Source organism: Melanotaenia boesemani, chromosome 1, assembly GCF_017639745.1.
Source record: "Melanotaenia boesemani isolate fMelBoe1 chromosome 1, fMelBoe1.pri, whole genome shotgun sequence".
NCBI classification, from domain to species: domain Eukaryota; kingdom Metazoa; phylum Chordata; class Actinopteri; order Atheriniformes; family Melanotaeniidae; genus Melanotaenia; species Melanotaenia boesemani.
This window is the reverse complement of record NC_055682.1, coordinates 18,911,391-18,933,491: the sequence shown is the minus strand read 5'-3', so window position 1 is coordinate 18,933,491 and position 22,101 is coordinate 18,911,391. Positions and strand designations below refer to the sequence as shown.

At 38.1% G+C, this 22,101-nt stretch overlaps 1 protein-coding gene across 1 annotated transcript in view; it reads left to right on the top strand.

The window, feature by feature from the left end:
- The window catches only part of apba2b (amyloid beta (A4) precursor protein-binding, family A, member 2b), a 62,226-nt gene that overhangs the window by 11,452 nt on the left and 28,673 nt on the right, over positions 1-22,101 (top strand). The window contains exon 3 of the mRNA XM_041992411.1: positions 7,888-7,938. The gene's annotated coding sequence lies outside the window, so the exon portion shown is untranslated. The remainder of the gene's footprint in view (positions 1-7,887; positions 7,939-22,101) is intronic.

Sequence of the window (22,101 nt, the reverse complement as noted above, 5' to 3'; positions counted from 1 at the left end):
TGCTTTTCCCTTTTATCCTCCCCTACAATAACTAAACTTGTACCTGTTGCACCTCTCCCCAACCTTTTTTTTTATTATTATACATGAGATTTTTTTTTTTTCTATTTATAAATGATGAAAAAGGAAAGAGCGAATGGAATAATCGTTTATGCTTTTTTCTTTTATGTTATTTTGTTCTTTTTCTTCTCTTTTTCTCTAAAATGATATTTGTGTTATTTGGATTTGAGGTTGTATTGTCATACATGAAATGCATATTTCAACCAATAAAAAAAAGTGTAAAAAAAAATTTGAAATAAGACTAGAGAGACACTTGAAGGGGAAACATTCACCAAAACCAATGACCTGTTTTGCAATTTAAAAGGTAGTTATCTGGCTGGATACCCAAACTTTGTAGGCTCTTTTCTTAACCAATACAAAGTTTTGTGAAAGCCAACGTGTGGTAATAACAGTTGGTGGCTTTTGCATGATCTTGCTAACAAAAAAAAAAATAACTGCAGGACTATTAAAAGAACATACATGAAATTGAGAAATAGAGAGAAAGATAAAATATCATTTTTTATTCTGTACTTATAATGCTGTGGGGACAGATGTGAGTTTCAGAAACAAGGGATTTTTCATGACCCAAAAGTAGTTGAGAATAACTCACAACAGAGACGTGAGAATAGCAGAGGTAGCAGTTTGCAGTGTTGATTTTAAATAATAGTACTTGATGATACTCAGCAGTGCCTGAAACCTAAATCTTCTTAACAGTTACATAGATGTTGATTTATTTAAACGTGCAGAATTATTGAAGATTTTATGTACAAGGTGTCCTGCTTCTGAGGTTCTGTTGATTAACTCTGTAGTGTGTAGCTTTACACACATTAAAAATTAAATTAGATTTCTGCAGTGTCCATACAGTTGGCATCTTTATATACTGGCCTCAGTAGTTGGCTGTTGTGGATAAGAGCTCCAGTGTTTTGGGATATCTTGATTTGATTGCACAAGGCTCCTGGGTGAGGTAAATAATGTTTTTTTTTTCATTGATTTCTCAGGTTTATTTATTATTGCACAAGGTCATCTTCTTTTCAAATAATATTGGTGCATGCATCTTTGTGTTTTGGATCGTAGACAGTTGCTAACTAAATAGGTTCTCAGCCAATCATAGAGAACCTTACAGAGCAGGCATGTAACGTGCAGCCTTGTGATTGTTACAGTAGCAGTAGGGGTGGGTCCTCCTCTATGTGTGCTGGAAACTTGAAGGAACGGGTCTTGTGCTGTAAGTAAGCTGGTGTCAGCTTGAGATGGGCACCAGCTCATATCACTGAATGTGTGTGTCTCACTGTGTGTCATTGAATGTGTGCAGTTCTGACTGAAAGATAACATTTTCTGCCTCCATTTATCCTGTCATAACAATATGTTGGACTCATGTTAAGAAGTATTTAAATTTGTGGGAAAAAATGTGGGATGAAATATTTAAAAAAAAATTTTTTATATGATCTGATCAACCATAAATTTCATTACCTCCAAGCAGTACCTCCACAGACCCGCTGGGGTTCAAGAATCTCCTGTCAGAGACCACTGACTTCAGTTTCAGCTCCGTAGTTTCAGTGTGGTGAAGCTGTCCCACATCTTACCAAAGTGTATTAACTTGACAACCAATGTTGGAAACCGTAGAGATCAACAAATGTAAAATCCCCACCTCCAATCAGTTATGTTAGGAAATGAATTAATGGCTGAACAGTGAGATTCTCTATGACTTTATAACTTTAAAGACTGACTGCTATTTGAATTTCATTTAGAAGCATCTTCATAAGAGAAATATGAAACATAGACTGATTGCTCTAAAGCTGGTTACTTCTGTTAAGATCTGAAACTAACGTTGATTATTTATTTATGAAAAATTACCACTAAACTATACAAGCTGACATTTCCTCAAACAGTGTTTTCTTTATTTCATACAACCTTTATTTATCCTGGTAAGTCATTAAGAACAAATTCTTATTTATAATAGCAGCCTGGCAAAAGGCAAAGCCTTATGAAGAAATGAGATCTAATTAAGTGTTTAAAAAAGCATAGTCACTAGACAACTTAAACTCGTTTTATTGAGCATTATAGAGACAGAAAATAGAAAATTATAGATTTACAATAAGAGCACTGACTCTCTGAGGTTGATTTTCTTTTTGCTCTTTATTTGGCTTGAAGGTAATTTAAAACAACCAGGGTTGCCTCTCACAGAATCAGACTGAAACATTCTTACTTGTCTGAACAATAGGCTGTAGCACCACATTAATATACTGAAATACACAGTCATAAATTGCCTGCTCTATTAGTTTTTTTAATGAAGTTAAAATTATACCGATAAGCTCATTGATTGAAGCATTAGTCTGGTTGACTTTCTGCTGTGGTTACAGCAGCTGTGTTGCTTTTCAGCTTATTTACCTCATATTTAAGGAATGTGCAAGACAGATTTATAACAACAATGCAACTGTGATGTCCTTAGCTGTCTGTGTGAAGGCTGTAATGGGATGTAATTGTGGCCTTTATCAGTGCAGTAATGTGTCAATATCAAATCAATGCTACAGTACCCTCAGTATAATAGTGGTGAGCTTAATATTTTGTTGTTAATATTTTGTCCTTTATGCATGCTGATGTTCTCAGTTACAGAAAGGATATTCAGATCTGCAATCATTCAAAGGTAAATAGCATTTTTGGATAGGCAGCTTAAAATGAATATATTATCAGTAGACAAAAAAATAAAGATAAAATAAAAATGGTGGTGCATTGTCTTATATGCCTGAGTACCAACCTGAAGGTTACACACCCACACAGTCAGCCAAATACGTCCACTAATTAATACAGTGAAGCAGGGAAATGAAGTCAAATGTTAGTCTTTGGTTTCAATTGTGAGGTTAAACTGTTTGCATTGTTCCTTTACAGCTCGCTACAAACATTCAAACAAACCCCATTACCACCTTTTAGTATTTCACAGAATAATAACACCAATTTTTTCTTTAATTCTAAATATTAAAAGGACGTGCTTCAAAGCTAAATTAAAATGTCACTATTTTGTCATTTCAGAAAAAAATTAAGAGTATATTCCACCAGAAAATACATGGCATGTGTTATGTATTCAGATGACACCCTCTGAAGTACTGCTTCCCTCTAGACAAGCACTGAACACATAGCTCACTGCATTAAACTACTACAGGGTAGTGCAAGAGCAATGCACCAACGAGTTTCACTGCATCAAAGAGTCTTGAACCTTCAGATTTCAGTTCAAGAGGTTTTTCTAAGGTCAGAAGAGAAGTTCAGCAATTAAGCAATAGACTCCTTAGTCTTGATTTAGACGAGCTTAGCTTCAAAATATGATGGGAGATTTAATAGAGGTGAATTAGAAGTGAATGGAGAAATAATGTAAAATAACATGAGCTCATGTGGTTGTGTTCATTGCACTTGTTGTGATTTTATACACAATATAAGGCAGGTTATGTTAGCTCTTGGGCAAGACTTGAAGATTATCAGTGTAATAATGCATTTGTTACCTCATAACACTGGCTGCTGAGCACTGAGTATAAAGCTGCTAGTCAGGACTTTGTAACAGTTTTCAGCCTGCAGCTTACTTATCTGTGGTCTTCCTTAAAACCCTTACATTTCATCTCCTGTTCCATCTTTAGGTGCCTTAGGACTGTAATTCAGAGAAGAGTGCTTAGTTATTGCTCTGGGACAGGAGCTCATGGCAGCATGGCGGTGAGCAACCTTGTAAAAATGTTGACTGGGTGTTTGTTAAAGTCAGGGAACAGCTTATGCAAGGCTTCAGGAAGAACATAACACTGTAAGCCTTTGCCTATAAATGATGAGGGATGGAGGTCAAATGAGATTTCCAGCTGGAGATGGGCTCTGTGCTGACATGTAATGTAGACATGGAAATTGTGTCATCTTCTAATTCTGCAATGTATTTTGAGGCTGGACTGGGAAAAGAACTTAAGAATCTTTACACAGTTTTCTTGTCTGTTAAATATGAATATGATCATTAATATCGATACCAGTTTTCGGGTATCAGTCCGATACCATGTGCGTGTACTCTTACTCGGTATTCATAAAAGTGCTCTGATACTACAGAACCGATACCAATGTGAAAAAAACTAGTGCTGTCAAACTTAACATGTTAATGCAAAGAGATTAATCAGTGTAATTGACATATTTTTTTAAAAATGCATTAACACATAAACCATAAAAAAACTACTAAACCAGGTGAAAAGTCCGAGGCTGACGCCCATGTTAGCAAACACAAGATTATAGCACTTCTAGCTGACCACAGATCAGCCCTGTTCTCCAAGCTCAAGACATCTTTACAAAAACTTAACGACAAAATGGACGTAGTCCAAACAACCATTGCTAGCTACCACAACAGACTAGTCACTAGTAGAGAAACCTGACACTGTTCACCAGCAGTAAGAGGTAGAAACTTTATGCAGTCAGCTTCAAACTGATAATAAGAAGCTAAAGGCTAAGCTAACTGACCTGGAAAAGAAAAGCAGAGGCTGCAACATTTGGCTAATTTGGGCTCCCCGAGGGAATTGAAGGGCCACAATTTAGGCAGAACTTTTCTAAACTTCTGCAAGGGGCCTTGAGGAAATCTTTTCTTCCGGACCCAAACTGGGCCGGGCTAATCGCAGTGCAACCCTCAAACCAGAGCCATGACTTGTTATCCTCTGCTTCCACCAATTCCAGAGAAGGAAACAGCTGGTCTGGGATGCTCTGAGGAAAGGTACAAGGCTTAACCAGGGTCATTCATTCAGAATTTAACACTACTCCTCGCAGGTGCTCAACCAGAGGATGGAAAATAAGAAAGTGTTGCCCTCCCTTTACAAGATTGGATATAAGCCATCTCTCCTGCACCCCCCAGACTTTGCATCACCCAGTAGGACGACTCCTGTGTCAGTGACTGAGGCAGAGCAGTTCATCCAAACATTTGTTAAACCCTCCTGATTATTTACTTGATTAGTTTGGCATTATCTCGAGGAACAAACCTTATTTTGGGCATGTAGGTGCTTTGGGCTTTCTCCACTTTATCCTCCTTATTTATGAAGATTCTGACAGTTTTCCAGCCTTACATTTAGAGGATTTTGCAGGATGACTCTTTATATAACACACAATTACCCACTCAGTCGTCGCATCTAGTCCACGCTCCTTACCAGTGAGTTGTAATGGCATTTTTAGTACTTGTTTCGGTACTCAGTATCGTGTAAAGTACTTGTATTCTGTTTTTGGTGCATTCCTAATAATTAAGGAAAGATTAGGCCAAGCAGCTTTTGTTAATAAAGAAAATATGGACAAATTTGGAACAAAAGTAATGAAGAAAAAGTATGCCCCTTGAAAATGTTTACTTTCTTATAGATAATATGGTGTGGAAAATTTGATTACACAATAAAGTAAGATTAATTCATTTCAGCTGACTCCAGTGCCCCCCCCCCCCCCCCCCCCCCCCTACTTTGATTTATTTATTTATTTCACTCTGGATTGGTTCTAAGAGAGATCTGCTGAGTGTTTTGTCTTGGATACTGCAGTGTGCTGCAGTATGAATTGGACTTTTGGGACTCATGCAGGCCTCAGGGCTGTGTGCAAATAGGAAGGGAGCCATGGCAAACTAACACACTGGTTAGAAGAGGAACAACTAAACACAATTATGTTTTATATTTCTTAACTGGGGGGGACAAAATTCTGTTTACACCATCAGTTTATGCGGAGTTAAATACAGTGTAAAAATTAAGATTAAATATGTTGAAATATCAGTAATATCATGGGTCTAGGTTAATCTTAAGCCTTCCAGGAGTTTTTGAAAAGTTATTTTCCTCCCAACTATTTCTGGTTGTTGCTTTGTTCAAAGTGCAACTCTCAGCAGAGATAGGATTAGAAGACGATGTCTCACTCGGTATTTTTTTTTTCTTTTTTTTGCCGACAATAGTCGACGGCTAAATTCGTTGTCGACTATTTTTATTGTCGACAACATCGACTAATCGTTGCAGCCCTAATGACAATAATCACAATAATGTTCAAATAAACTGTTTTGGTATTGGAAAATATAGGTATCAGCGAATATACAAATTTTAGATATCAGAATCGAATCGGAATCCAAAAAGTGGATTGGTACATCTCTAACCTGACATTAGGTCAGGGTGATAAATATGTTTTTATCGACTAATTTGAATTTGTTGTCTATGATGATTTACTTTTATGAAAAGGTATTTTCCCCTTCTTTCTGTTTCACCCTCCGCTTTCTGACCTTCTCATTTTTTATCAACACAAGCCCGACTAGCTGTTGTAAGAGAGACATTATACTGACACCCACAATGTGTGTGAGCTGTGGCTGTGCTAAGTGGTGACAGCAGCCTTGAAGCTGTCACAGGGAAGACTCGGTCTGTGAGGATGAGATATGACATGGGACTAGGTTTAGTAGCAGACTGTGAAACCCTACTATCTGAGTTTGCTAGAATGTTGCTGCTTTACTAGGCTTGCTAAAAATCCTGCCCTGAATTCTTGACCAGTCAAGTAACATAAAGCCAGTCTTTTTTAAAATTCAACTCCATTATGCTAGATAGTAGATGCAGCTTATTATACACCTTGCAGTGCTCATAATTGTTTGTGTTTAGGTAATTAAGTAGGACAGTATTATCAGTGAATTTAACAACGAATTGATTTGGCTCCAGACTGCCCAGAACATTTGCATGAAAGGTGAACAGAAATGGAGAAGTGGTGCACCATTGAGGAGCTCCAGTACCGCACACTGCTGAGTCTGATAGAGTCAAATTGAACTTCACCTGTTGTGGCCTGCCATTTAAAAATGAATAACACCACTTAATTAAAAAAGGATTCATGCTGGCTTGTGTCAGTTTACTGAGGAGAAGGTGTGGCTGTATTAGTTTAAAAGCAGAACTAAAATCAATTTAGTTTATTTTAATCATTTTATCAACTAAACTTAAATTAATTTAGTTAATATAGAGCTTTACTAGTCATGTTGACCACTCAAAGCATTTTTACACTACATGTCACATTCACCCATTCACACACACAGATACAGCACTTCTATTGTTATATACTAAGTGCTTTCTGTTATCACACATTCATACCCCGATAGACACATCGGGTGGCAACATTGTGTTCAGTGTCTTGCCCAAGGGCCCTTTGGCATGGAGTCATGGGAAGCCTGGAATCGATCCACCATGACTGCTCTTCCTCCTGAGCCACAGCCGCCCATATACTGTGCTTGTTTTATTGTCTCGTTGAGAGCAGAGGCTGGAATTAGGATTTTGTGGAGCTGCACATAAATGCTTTTGCAAACCTTATTATAGGTTAGCCTGTGAGCAGCAGTATGTTTTATCCTTTAGTCTTTTGGAGCTCATTTTGTGGCATCTGTTTTTGCCTAATCTCTTGCACCATTCGGGCATTGCGGAACACATTGTTATATGTTCTGATGTTGCTCCATGTGCAGAATAAGAACATGATTCCATGCTGGTCAGATTGACCTGCAAACATTATCTCTCTAAACAATTTAGTGCACATCTGTCACCACACAAAGTGTCCATGCTACACTTTGAGCAGGAATGCACTTAAAGAAGGGAAGGTCAAAAAGAGACTTATTTTTGTCCAGAACGTCATGCAGCTGCAAAAACTTTTATTATGAATTCAATGCTTTATTCCAGATTCAAATGACAACTGCCCAGTGTCACCCTTTATTTTCAAGAATGACTTCTTAATTCTACAATTTAGCAATCCCATTTGTCTGCATCACTTCTTAAACCATCTGCATATCCAGGCAATAGAAAGAGATCACAGCTTCATGTTTATTGGTATGTCTTGTTTTTGTGTTCTCTGTTTGATGCTCAGTTTTCTCCTTTTGTGTTTTAGGTCTCCATTTGGAACTATCAGTAGAGCTTCTGTGTCTCCTTAGAGATATCAGTAAGTTATCTTTTTCTGTGCTTCAGCATGTTGTTATAGTACAATGGTGTGGAAAAAGAGTATGCACAGCATTTTTACATAACAGAATTGCATTGGACATTGCAGTCCTCCTCCATTAATTGGAAAATTCTGACATAACATACGACAGGCTTTCCAGTTTTGTGTGCTCCAAAGTTCCACATTCAGACCTGAAGCTACGAAGTGAACAGATAAACAAGCAGGAGCTCCTCAACTTGCTTGCTTTACTAAGTGCTTTAAACAAATGGTGTTTGAAAGAGATTAAGAAATTAAATGACTAAAAAGATTGGAATTATATAAGAGGGATAATTCAAGAGAGTTTAAGAGTGAAGAGGTAAATAAGTAAGTACTTTTTTTTTTATAGCAAGTTAACTACAGACTTTTCTTCCAGACAGAGCGTGTCACATGCCACACTGGTGGTTTTTGTAAGCATCAGAGAGTTAACTATTAGTGTCACACACTTTAAATGAGACATTTTGTGTTGTGCAATGACTGATAAAAGAAAAAAAATTTGCAAACCTTTTTCATACTCTTAAAAACATTATTACAGCTGCAGAGTTTCTGGATTTAGTGCCTGTAGAGGGTGAGAAGAGTGTATCTGCTTTTAAACTTTACCACAGTAAAGTTAAACAGTACCAATAATTGCATAACTGTATTTAAAATTGTTGAAAAGTATTGCAGTCCACCACAATAATTTGATAAGAAAACTACACAATTAGCTTAAGAAGTCAGGAAAAAAAATAACAAAAGGGAGGCTGCAGAACGGTTATTTGTTCATGATGGAGACGGAGGAGGATCATGAAACATCATGACTAAATGCATATTGTATCGGGATGAAGGAAAAAGATGCAAGAAAATTTGAGCAATTCAAGTTGTTGTGAGCTTTTTAACACTGCCTTCCAACATAATTTAATAATTCTCTTCTAGAATATTCATCCTCCCTGGTACATCGCTATTCTTCTAGAGAAAGGGAAAATAATAGGGTTCTGCATCATCTTGACACCCAACACTGAATTACAGTCTTTGTTATTACAGTCACTTGGATTTCATCCATCATGAACCTTGTTCTTTCATGTGTCTTTTCTTCTGATCACATTTCATATTTACTGTTTACTTTGACCATGTAGAGAGAATTAAGAGATAGGGTAGGACTCTTTGTGACCCACAGTGTTATATGATCTGTGACACCAGGAAAAAAGTCATGTACCTGAAAATCACAACCGAATTCACAGTTGAGTGCATCCTCAAATTAGGGCTCCATCCATCTGCGTGTCACTGATACTATTTATTGAAAATCCAAGATTTTTTTAGATTCATAAAATGAGCTGCAGCAGGAGGCGTTTTATAGATGGTTACATTTACAATATGAGTCATCTACTCTAGTGTGGGGTTGAATGTTCAGTTTGTCATCTACCATGCTTCACTTATTCTGATTTAGTCCTCTGAAGTTAACAGAAGGACCAAGAATCATTAAGGTGTATGCTAATGTGTAACATCATGCTGTGAATGTATGACAAGATCTCATGCCACACTAAAAATCCAATCACATTCAAATAATTCCAATCATTTTTATAATTATTGAAAGCGTATAAGTTTTTAAATTTGTTGTTGTGAATATCAACCAGAAAATCTGCCGGAAGTCACACAAATTTTGTCCAAGCAAAAATCGCAAGAAATACATAAGTGCTAGATCAACAGTGTAGATCAAATCTAAACATTTTCTGGATCAAAAATCACTCTATTTTCTGTACTCTTTACTTATTTTGCCATATATGAATTACTGTGTTGAGCTATGAGGAGACATTTAAAGAACTTTGCAATCATTAAACATACAACAGAAAAAAGCAATAAGAGTCGTCTGCAAAGTGGAATATTGCGTACATACAAATCTACTAATTTGGAAGTTAAAAACACTTACATTCAGTGGTTTAGTGGAGTTAAAAAATGGAATAATATAATGTATAAAGTTAGAAATAATTTAGTATCTGACTATAATGTCTCTGTGTGTATGTGTACATATGTATGCTGTGATGTTGTGTATGAGGATGCATACATACACATATATATATATATATATATATATATATATTTATATATATATATCTATAACTTTATTATTACATTTTGTTACTGTTCTGTTGTTTAATTTATATTTTTTCCTTTTTTTTTATAATTCAAGTTTTTAACATTTTTGACATGACAGAGTAACAAAACATTCTGTTAAACATCTTTTAACATTGGAGAGGTTGACATAAATTGAGCTTGACATATGAGGGGCTATCGCGTATAAAGTATAACACGAATATATAAAACATAAGTGAACATAAATAAATAAACACGGGGTGTGACAGTAGCTACCAGATACAAAACATAAGACAGTCATCAGTAAGGGAGCCTTCAGGAGACATCCTGTTGGGTGGCTGTTATAGTATGTTATAGTAATGTAAGACCAAAATGGTCCCCAGACTGGTGCCATAGTGTTGTCCCTGCTATTTAATATGTAGAGCATACACACATATGAGGCCATTATGGCCATTATGGTTGACCATCAGGTTGACCCATTCCTTAACTTGTGGGATTTTTGGAGTTTTCCAGTGCTTAGGAATAACCTTGGCTGCTACAGCGATCCCAACTATAATAACGGAAAACTTCCCTTTTGATACATGAGACATCCGTCCTCTATCACCAAGCAAACAGAGTCTTGGATAGAGTGGCACTGTTTCACTCAGGATTCGTACAATAATCAACCACAGGGGTCTAATACCTGAACATTCCCACAGACAATGTATCAGTGTACCTGCATCCTTTTGACATTTGCAGCACATAGAGTCACTTTTAAGACCCATTCTATTCAGTCTCACTGGTGTCCAGTAATATCTCTGCATAATTTTGTACTGTGTAAATTTACCTTTACATTCCCTTATGTACTTTCCAGTCTGTGAAACAATTTTCATCCATTCCTCATCGCTGAACATGCACCCAATGTCCTTTTCCCACAAAACCTTTAAATTTTTACAGTCACTGCTGAGGGCGTAGCTGATTGTTCTGTAAAAAATGGAAGCGCAATGATGTTGAGGTGGCCTTGCGAAGTAATCCAGAATGAGGTTTTCTTCATTTTGCTCTTTGAGTGACATGACACAGTTCCTGATCTGCAGGTCAGGTTGTATTTCTTCAGCAGTTCATTGTATGACATAAACACGCCACCATCATAGAGATTATCCAGCGTACATATACCATGGTTATGCCAGCTCTTCCAGTAAACTGGAAAACTTTGTTTGATCTTTTCCCACTTCGGTTCAAAATTTAACACAGGTATTCTTCTATTTCCCTGCTTATTGCAATTCCAATATATTTTATTCCCCGAGGAATCCATTTAAAGCCAAATTTTGTCATTGTATTTCAATTACAAAACCCCGTGATTGGCATGGCCTCAGATTTTGTACAGTTAATTTTGTAAACTGAAACATTTGAGTATGATTGTGTTGTTTCCATTAAATGTGGTGTTGAGTAATCTGGGTCTTTTAACAGGACCAATATGTCATCAGCATACAGTAGCAATTTATGTTGTTTGCCACCCCCCTTTACGCCCCTTATGTCTGCGTTCGTCGTTATAGCAACAGCCAGCGGTTCCAGCGAGATATTAAAGAGCAGGGGCGAGAGAGGGCAACCCTGCCTCATGCCCCTTTTAAGACTGAAGAATGGCGATATTACACCATTGGTTATAACTGACGCTCTAGGGCTGTTATATAGTATTTTAACCCATGTAATAAAGTGGTTATTAAACCCCAAATTTGACAGTGCCACAAATAGAAAATCCCACTGAACACGGTCAAAAGCCTTCTCCGCGTGGAGGGAGAGAGCAACCACTGGACCATTTTTTTCCCTGTTAATGCTAATTAGGTGTAACAGTCTCCTCATGTTGTCTGTCGATGATCTATTCTTCATAAAGCCCACTTGGTCTGGGGGTATGATAACTGGTAATACTTTCTCTAAGTGAGTTGCTAAGATCTTAGTTAAAATCTTACAGTCTACATTGAGTAAGCTAATGGGTCGGTAATTAGAGGGTTGCAAAGGGTCCTTATCCTTCTTTGGCAGAACAGATATCAGGGCTTCGTCAAAAGTAGGGGGTAGGGACTGTAAAGTATACGCTTCATTATATACCTCCTTTAGCACTGGTACCAGGATGTCCAAGAATTGCTTATAATACTCAACGGGAAGTCCGTCTAACCCAGGCGATTTCCCATTTTTCATACTAGATATGGATTTCCTAATTTCAGTCTCTGTCATAGGACCACCCAAAAGGTCCGCCTGTTCAGGAGTCAATTTAGGTAGATTCAAATTGGTAAAAAAAAATCTGTCAATTCTTCCTGTTTGGGATTTATGTCTGAGGTGTACAATGCCTCATAATATTGTTGTAAAACTTTATTAATTTCTTTGGTTGCAGTCATTGTTGTACACCCTTTTCTAATGGCTGCAATTAAGTTGCTGGAATTCCGTTGTTTTAATTGTCTGGCCAGCAATTTGCCCGTTTTTTCCCCTTCTTTATAAAAGATGTCCCCAACCTAAATAAAGCGTATACTACCTTCTTGTTATATTTTTCCTGAAGTTCAAATTTACAAATGTTCTGATATGATTGATCTGAAAAATGTTGTGCCAGTTCCCTTTCGCGCACTCTAATTTGAGTCTCTAATTCTTTGATTTTGCCTATATCCTCCTTCTTCTTTTTAGATGCATATGCTATGATTTTTCCCCTAATGTATGCTTTTGACGCTTCCCATTTGGTCGACCTTCTGTCGACACTGCCCGTATTTATGTCTAAAAAGTACAAAAGATCTTCTTTTATAGATGCTGTAAAAGCCTCATCACGCAACAATGACGTATTCAGTCTCCATCTCCCTTTCCTCTCTGTGTAATTATTTATATCAATCCCCAGCTCTATAGCTTCATGGTCAGGCAGAGCTATTGCATTAATTTTGCAATATGCAACTTGTTTAGTAATGTTGTTTGATATCAAGAACATGTCAATTCTCGAGTAGGATTTATGACAGTGTGAGAAGAAAGTATACTCTCTTTCACCTGGATTTGTCAGCCGCCAGATATCTACAAGACCGTTATCCTCACTTAACATATGGATTGCAGCCCTGTCTTTAGGCACTAATGGGCTGGTAAACACGCTTCGATCAATAAAGGCATCCCAGACCTGATTAAAGTCTCCTGCAAGGATAATATCCCCCTCCATGTCCCCCAGTATTTTATTTACTTCATGAAAGAAATTGGGATTCCCAATAGTTGGAGCATAAATATTACACAGTATGATATTGCTACCATTTATGTTGGCCTGTAGACAAATCATTCTACCCTCACTGTCTTTCATTTGTTTAATTAAGGTAAAGTTGAGATTCTTGTGTGTTAATATAGCGACCCCGTTACGTTTGCTGGAGAGAAGGAGCTATGACAAACATGCCTCACCCATCCAAATTTCAATTTCATAACTTCTTCTGCTCTGAAATGAGGCTCTTGAATGAATGAATGCAATATCTACTTTGTGATGCTTAAGATACGCCATTATTTTCCCTCTCTTAGCGGGACTTCCACACCCCTTTATATTCCAACTTATAATTCTAACACATTTTGTAACCATAAAAAGAAAGTAATAACCATACTGCAATAGCCCCAGTCGAAAAGAACAAAGTAAAAGCCACTCTCTATCACAGATTTCTTTGTCATGTCTATGTTTCCTTTAGAACAAACATATATGCAAAAATAAGAACAAAAACTAAACTTAAAGTGTCCCCCTGAAACGTCAAGAGGGGTTTTTGACCACTTCTTGGCCCCAAGAACAACAAAAATAAGCAGGTAAAATAAAAAAGACATAGAACAGGTTATGGTCCGCGGGGTATGCCCCGACCCAGCCTGCTCGTTGCCAGGCAACAGACCGAGCCAGCTCAGCACTCACCCGCAAAGAGTTCCTCATACTGTCCACCCGTCCCGTAGTCCTCATCGGTCCTGCGGACAAATATTATCCTGTAATTCGTTCACCCGTTTTGACAGTGTCTGTTGATGAAGTTTTCCGCCTCCTCAGCGCTTGTGAAGCGATGTGCCTTGCCCTTCCACGTGAATCTCAAGGTAGCAGGAAAAGTCAATGTGTATCTCACATTCAGACGTTGTAGTGCTTTTTTCACGGCCAGAAACCTCTTTCTCTTCTCTGCTAATTCCTTCATCACGTCGGGGAATATCGATAACCCGTTTCTCCGCAGCTGCTCTCAGTATTTTCTCCCAGGCGGACTGCCTCAAAAAAGGGATCAGCACGGGTTTGGGTGGCTGATCCTCACTCGGCATCGGGGTTAGCGTTCGGTGCATGCGTTCGATTTGGAACTCCACATCAACCTTTGTTGATTCCCAACCCTTCACTGAGAATTTTTTATTAGAAATATAAATTTTTATTAGTCCCGTATGTCTCCTTCAGACCCACTAATCTGACGTTGTTTCTTTTGCCGTGGTTCTCAAGCATTTGGACTCGTTCCCATAACTTTTCCACTTTTTTCTCCACCGTATCCGTGCTCATTCCAAGGCCCTCCGTCACAGTCTCCAGGTGGGAGATACGGGTCTCCGCCTCCTCCATTCTCGCCTGTAGTCCGTTCACCGAGTCCTTCAGTTCCACAATGGTTTCTTTTATTGTTATTATGTCTGCAGCCACTCCTTTCAGTATACCATTCATTCCGGCAACTTCGACGAAGATCTTTTCAAGACTTACCGTCTGTTCGGCACATTTGTTGGGAGTCCCTTCCTCGTTAGCAGCTAGCTTGTTGTGGGTGGCCATGTGGCTAGCGTCTTTGGAATATTTCGATGTGGTCGCCATTCTTACACGGTCAAAACAGACAGGGAACGTAGTCAAATTATGTCCGAGATAACATTAGAAAATAATTAGCTCAGAAGAGACGGGTGGTTATTAAAGAAAAACCTCAAATTAGTGGCGGGTGGTCAGAGCTCCTCTACGGTGCCGCCATCTCGCTTGGCACACCCGTGACTCTTCTTTTTTCCTTTTTTTAATAAATAAAAATTGAGCATGTTGACTGATTGACAATGTCTAGATTTCTGCTGCAAGGTTCATGTTGTCCAACATGTTCAACATCCTCATCTTCACGGTCCTAACATGCTTACCATACAATACCCTGGTCATAGCAATCATAGCATTGTAAACTGAACTTCTTAGTTCTTCTTCAGTTATCACTTTGCCAAATTATCTATATGTCCTTGTTTTCTATTTATTTATGTTGTAATAATAAATATTGTCACCTGCACTTTTATGCTAATGGTGTGTCTGGCTTGCTGTGGTCAAAATGCGACTTTTCAGTAATTTCTGGAAACAGTTTTGGAAAATGGTGGGTACTGTAACCAGAATACAATTATGCAATGTTCCAATATTCAGATTTGTTAAAACAATAGTGTTGAAGATATGTACCAAATTTGGTGTGTTTATTACAATTTGAACAGGTTACCTATGCACTACTATCATGACAAAGAAAATTCATCCATTCTCCACAAGGAAATATCAATAAAATCAGTAATATATTAATACCAGTGTTGTATGAACAATTATTGACACTTCAGAGGTGCATTAGGAAGTTATTTCATATAAGGAAGTTGTTTGTAACTGGAAAACTTAAAAGATCAAAGCTATAGATGATGACAAAAGACTCTATAATCACATAAAGAACACAAAACAAACAGTGTCCTGTCATTGTACGCCTGGGTTTTTGGGATTCAAGAGATCTCCTATATATTCCTGTCACTGTCTGACCTCCCCAGCAGAGACCACAAGGTAACTTCAATCAAAGAGCTGCTTTTAAAGGTGTGAGGATGAGGTTATTTCTTCACTCACTTCTATGGTCTGACAAGAGACAGTCAAACAACTTGATCAAACACAGAATACTGAACATAACCCATGCTCTGAGAAACCTCAGCAGGTGAACCTCCAGGTGAAATCCAGCCTTTTGATCCACAGCTATACCAGACCTGTTGGAGAAATAATTGGGGCAGGGTCTGCTGTGTTGTTTTTGAATCTAACTGAGAGGCCAGAGACAGAACATTGTGATGTAGGGGATTTGGATGAGAGCTGTAATAATCCAGATTTGTCGTCTTTGGATCAATGTTGCTTTTGGCCAACTCTCTCAGACCCTTCTTTGTCCTTGCTGTCTCAAATGATCCCTAGTTGCTTGAGGTCCTGAGAGAGAGTAAAATTAGTAGTCAGCACACACACTGAAATGACTGAGGCAATAAATCTGCAAGCTGCCATCTTTGCATTGATTTATTTCTCCTCTGATCTGACCTTTCACATAAAAAATTATATATATATATATATATATATATATATATATAAATAATTAAAGCATGGTTTTTTCCTCAATGACCAGTTTGTTCTTTTTAATGAACCATAAAGATCATCAATTTAAATATGATCTCGCAATTACAACAAAACTCTATATTTTTATATATATTTTACAGTGACTTATGCCCCATGAAGACACACATGACTGTGCATATTGTATATTAACTCTTTCCTCAGTGAAAACTGCACCTTATATCCCACTACCTAGGAGCCATAACAGATATTTTGCTTTGCACTTCAGGTATTGATAAACTTTTGCTGAATTTCATTTCATCCATTTTCTTTTTGAGTGGAAGGAGTGGAAGCATTGTCTCAGTACTGTCTCTGCTCAAGTAATGTGCATTTATACATCCTAAAATGGATAGCATCCAGCTGGCAGTTGTTTCAACAGACTTAATTAAATAGCTGTAATATTGCCTGAAAAGCAAATATTAAGCTAGATCTGAATGTCAGCACATTTGAATTAAATTTCTAACGGCAACAAAACAGCAAACAGGATCCTATATTGCCTTTCTCAAAATGGAGCTGGCAAGAAAAAATGTTAGCAAAGGAAACTGAAAGTACACTGGCAGCCGGTAAATTTTCACAGTGATCAGTGCTTTACTTTGGAGAAAGAAAATGAAAACATTAATCATGTTAATCCCAGTGGTGGCCATCTAATTTGTGACAATTTCAGGTTCCATGTCTGTACTGAAGTGATAAAAACATGAAAATACACTTTATATATGTTTTGGTTTTATGCTGGCAATCTTATGAAACAAGTCAAGTAGCCTCACATTTGCTAACCTACATCAATTTGTTACTAATTTTGTTTAACAATGATTGATTTAGATCAGCAACTTAATCATGAAAATAGTTACTATCTGCAAACCCCAACATCAGCTTTCATACTAGCTATTCATACACCCCCAAACCTTACATCATTGCATTTCATCTGAAAGTTCTGTCACTTTGCCTTTTCAGTTGGTAATTGTAAGTTGTTTTATTAACCATAAAATTAAATATAACTCTTAATTCGTTTTATAGTTTGCTTTATTGTGTCTTCTATAGGATTTACACTGAAGTAGGAAAGGGATGAAATGTTGGAAATGGAGGTACGTCTTGCGACAGCTGTGATTGCATCTCCTCTTGGATGGCTTCATGTCATGCCTTGAAATTCACCATGTAAACTAGGCCAAACAAGAGCAGATGCAATGTAATATCAGCAAATGTGAAGAGATGCATGTTTTTCCACCTTGTGTAGGTATAACAGAGCCAGAACATGTCTCATTACCAAACCACTGACTATGTTCCTGTTTGGCACAGTTTCCACTGAGCAATCTAAGGAAGATTTCCCTAAAGAAATCTAGGTTTAGCAGTCCAAGATCTTAAAATAGCTTTGAATCATACATTATTTCACAGTAGGCTTGCCTCCTCTGTCAGACTTTTCTTGCTGGTGCATTTATTGTCTCCTTGTTGTTTCCAGGCTTCCACATCTGAGAAGATTCCCTAACCTCATTAGCATAGCTTTATATTTGATATGAGGGGACTCACAGATGGCTTTTGTCTCTCAAAGTTAATGCACTTACAAAGAAAAAAAAAACCTTTGTTGATTATGCAACACACACATGAACAGACATTGCTATGTTTTTAAGGACTGAATGTAAAACAGCATAAAGAGCTGCATGTGCAATATATTTGTGTGTAAGTAAAATGGAGGTGGCTAGATTTCAATCATCCACCCTGACTGTGTGTGTTTCCCCATGGGTTCAGTAAAATATAAAAGATGCTGAGAGGTGCGACACTGCTGAAACTGCCTGCTTTGAGAGGATTGATGGGACATTTTCACAGATACAAGCACACAAACCATGCACATACCACAGTCAGACACAGAGGTGCAACAAACTAGAGAAATTCTGTCAACTGGCACACATTGTCATACCGGTATCAGGCATGAACATGCACACACACATAACTGTGCAAAATGTCAACACAACATAGGACTGAATTGATCATCAAAAGTAAGCTTTGTGCTTGTCTGTGTTTTGTTCTTTTGGGAGTAGGGCTTTTCCTCTGTGTGGCCTAGTAAGCACTGTCTCAGTAAATAATCCTGTCAGCTGACCAGCAATGATATGGAAAACAAAAACTCCTATCAAGCTCAGTAGCATGCTCTCATGGTCCTTTTAGGGGTGTACAGGCTTCCAGGTTGGGCTCAGGGAAAGATCCATAAGGACAAATACATAGATTTGCATCCATCCATCCATCCATCCATCCATCCATCCATCCATTTTCTTGGCGCTAATCTGGGCCTAAGCAGGGAAACCAAGATTTCCCTCTCCCAGGCCACATTTCCCAGCTTGTCTAGGTGGATCCCAAAGCATTCCCAGGCCAGCTGAGAGATGTAGTCCCTCCAGTGTGTCCTGGGTCTTCCCTGGTGTCTCCTCCCACTGGGACATGCCTGGAACATCTCACAAGGAAAGGTGTCAAGGGGGAAATCTAACCACATGCCCGAGCCACTGCATCTGCTCTTAATGGAGCAGAAATTCTACTGTGAGCACCTCCCGGATGACCAAGCTTCTTACCCCATCTATTAGAGTGAGCCCAGCCACCCTGCTGAGGAAACTCATTTTGGTCGTTTGTATTCGTGATCTTGTTCTTTACCCGCAGCTCTTGACCGTAGGTGAGGAATACAAACATAGATTGGCCTCTAAATTGAGAGCTCGTCTTTTGGCTCAGCTCCTTCTTCACCATGACAGATACTGCACCAATCCATCTGTCAGTCTCCCGTTCCATCCTTCCCTCACTCGTAAACAAGACTGTTGCTCAAGCCCCCCACTCCTGTGGACTCACCACCTGTGGGAGTGGCCGGATGAGCAGTGGCAGAAGTTTGGGTCATTGGCAGCCCGAACCTTGGCCACAGAAGCTAGCTCTAGGAACATAGAACGTCACCTCTCTGGTGGGGAAGGAGGTTGGTGTGCGAGGTTGAGTAATACCAGCTACATATACTGTAGTTGGACTCACCTTAATGCACATCTTTCGCTCTGGAACCAGCGTCCAGGAGTTGCTCCAGGTAAAATATACCGAGCAGGTGTTTTTTTTTTATATATATATATATATATGTTGGATTTTTTCTCCCCTTCTGCACAAACACATTGGAACTCTGAGGATCAAACATGCCATTTTTTCAATTTGTAATGATTGTAGAGAACACTGTTGTGTTTTGTTTTCAAAGCATTTTTTTCTCATATGTAGCTGGACTGATGATGTATAGACAAGAAGAAGGCTAGGGGCTGATGGCGTGACCACTACAGTATGTGTCGACCTGTTTTCCTCAAGGGTGAATGTAATTGACAGAACCCAGAAGTAATTTAATGCTCCTGCCATCAAATTATATAAGCAGGTCAGGTCATTACCGCTCAGCCAGACTGTCCCTCAAGAAGATAACAGGATATTTCCCTCCCCAATTCTGCTTGCTCTTTTTTGTGTCACTAAAGACAGTGACCATCACCACATCTGTTGAATATTATTAGCATTTTTCTCAGGACTCTCTCAGTTTGGATCAAGCTTTGTGGGAGTAGAAGTACATGCTGTTTTTGCTAAAGTCTAATATCTGAGCTGACCCATGGAAAATAGAGTTGATAGTGAGATGTATTGTCCAGCCTGAATTTAATTATGTTGCAGCAGCTATCAGTCCTCTGTTAACAGCAAATCAGATCATTCAGCTCCTAGATTGGAAAGGACCTGAAGGAACTTGAAAAAAATGATTGAAGGTTAAAAAACAAGCAAACAAACAAGATTAAAAGCCAGAAGAAAAAACAGATTCCAAAACGTGTCAAAAATAAGCAGGGTTGTAAAAGGTCTCTTATTGAAGGATCAGTAGGAGTACTGTGTCAGGCAGAAAGCAATTCTCACCTCCATCTCTGTTGACTTTAAGTAGCAATTTAAAAGGAATGACAGGTCAGTGAAGCACACAAATAAGAGTTTCTCTTATTGTCTGCTCAGTGGCCGTCTTCCAGTTCAAATTAATTCAAATTTATTATTTACTCCACCAAGGCTGAGGTCATGTATTCAGCAGCATGGTTTGTCTATCTGTTAGCAACATAACTCAAAAAGTTATGGATGGATTTTGATTGAATTTTTTAGGAAATCTCAGAAATGGAATAAGGAACAACTGATTAGTTTTGGGGGTGATCTGGATCACTGCATAGGTTCAGGAATTTTTTTAAGTATTCTTTTCTATGGGGACATAGGGATCATTTTGCCATTAGAGCTTCTAACTCAAAACTAATGACCACAATCATTGGCAATAAAAAAAAAGGTCTGGTGAAGGTCTGCTTTTTGTGAGTGCTTCTAGTTTTTACATTTTCTCTATTTTTCAGGTTCTCATTTCCTGTTTTTAAATTTGATTTTAAACAAGAAAAAATAAATGTTGGATGTTTTCTCCCTGCATGTTCTCAGCCCAGCAGAGCAGCTATAGATTTTAATTAGTCACCTCAATAATCTTATTAACATGGCTATTAGACTAATACTCTTATTTTGATTTCAGATTTGAGCTCAGTAGGAAAAGAACAGTGTGGGAGGATTTCTAATTTCACTCACATTTCACATTTAAAATATTTTCCTCACCAGTAATGTATGTGTAGTGGTGGCAATATCAGCCACCAATAGGTGCTGGTTTATCAAGCATGCTTCAACAAATAATCCTGATGTTATAATTTTCATATGAAAGATATCTTGATAGACTGTATATGTCTCACTTTCCCTCTCTCTCTCTCACTTCTCCCCTTCTCATCAGTAACCAAACCCTGACAACAGCTCAGATTAAACCCTGGGAAATTGCCCCAGTATCAGTCTTCCTTTGGGGCTGTTTAGCAGTGCTTAGCTGTCTGTGAGCTGTGACTGTTCCCAGGTAATATTTAGTGTTTCATGTCATTTCATAAAATCTAGGCCTTCCTTGGCCTGGGTGCATCCTGGCCAATCTACAAATTTAGATATGCATTATGTAAGCTGACCTGCGATAGACAGATTAAACAAATCTGTATTAAGTGAGAACCCTCTGAGCTTTAAAACTGCAGCACCAGCTTTGTTTGATAGGAGAACCTTTGTAGATAAGTAACACCTTAAAAGGCACCAAAAGTAGTTCATTTTAATGCATCCTGGCAACTGGATTCACTCAGATTAAAACATGTTTATGTCTGGAAGAATTTTGCCGCTGACGGCGACAATCCATCCACAGCCGTGCTTGGCATATGAAGTCATTTCTATGCTCATCTTTACCACTAGACATCAGTATTTCTTACAAACTGTAAATTTAATTAGCAATCTGTTATCTTTGCATGTAAGTATGACAGAGTATTATGGCCACATTATTTCCTCACAGGCTTTGAGAATAAAGTAATAATTTTACAAGAAAAACAGTAACAGTAGAAAAAAAATTGCAATATTTTGTGAAAAAGTCATAATATTACGAGAATAAAGTTGTAATTTTACAAGAATAAAGTAATATTTTAACCAGTTCTTTTAGAAGAGAAACGTTGTTAAAATGAGGGCGGTGCAGCTTTTCATGAAGTTGTACTTTAGCACACGTTTCATATCAGCACCACATTATAGTTACTATCAGGTCTTTGAAAAGAATCTGCATTAAATGAATCTATTCTGTAAAAAGAAGTAGGTGGACTTGGAAGACGCTGCTGCTTTTTGAGGAGGGGGAGGTGCTGGAACTGGTACAATTACAATTTTATTCTTCTAAAATTACGACTTTATTGTTGTAAAATTAC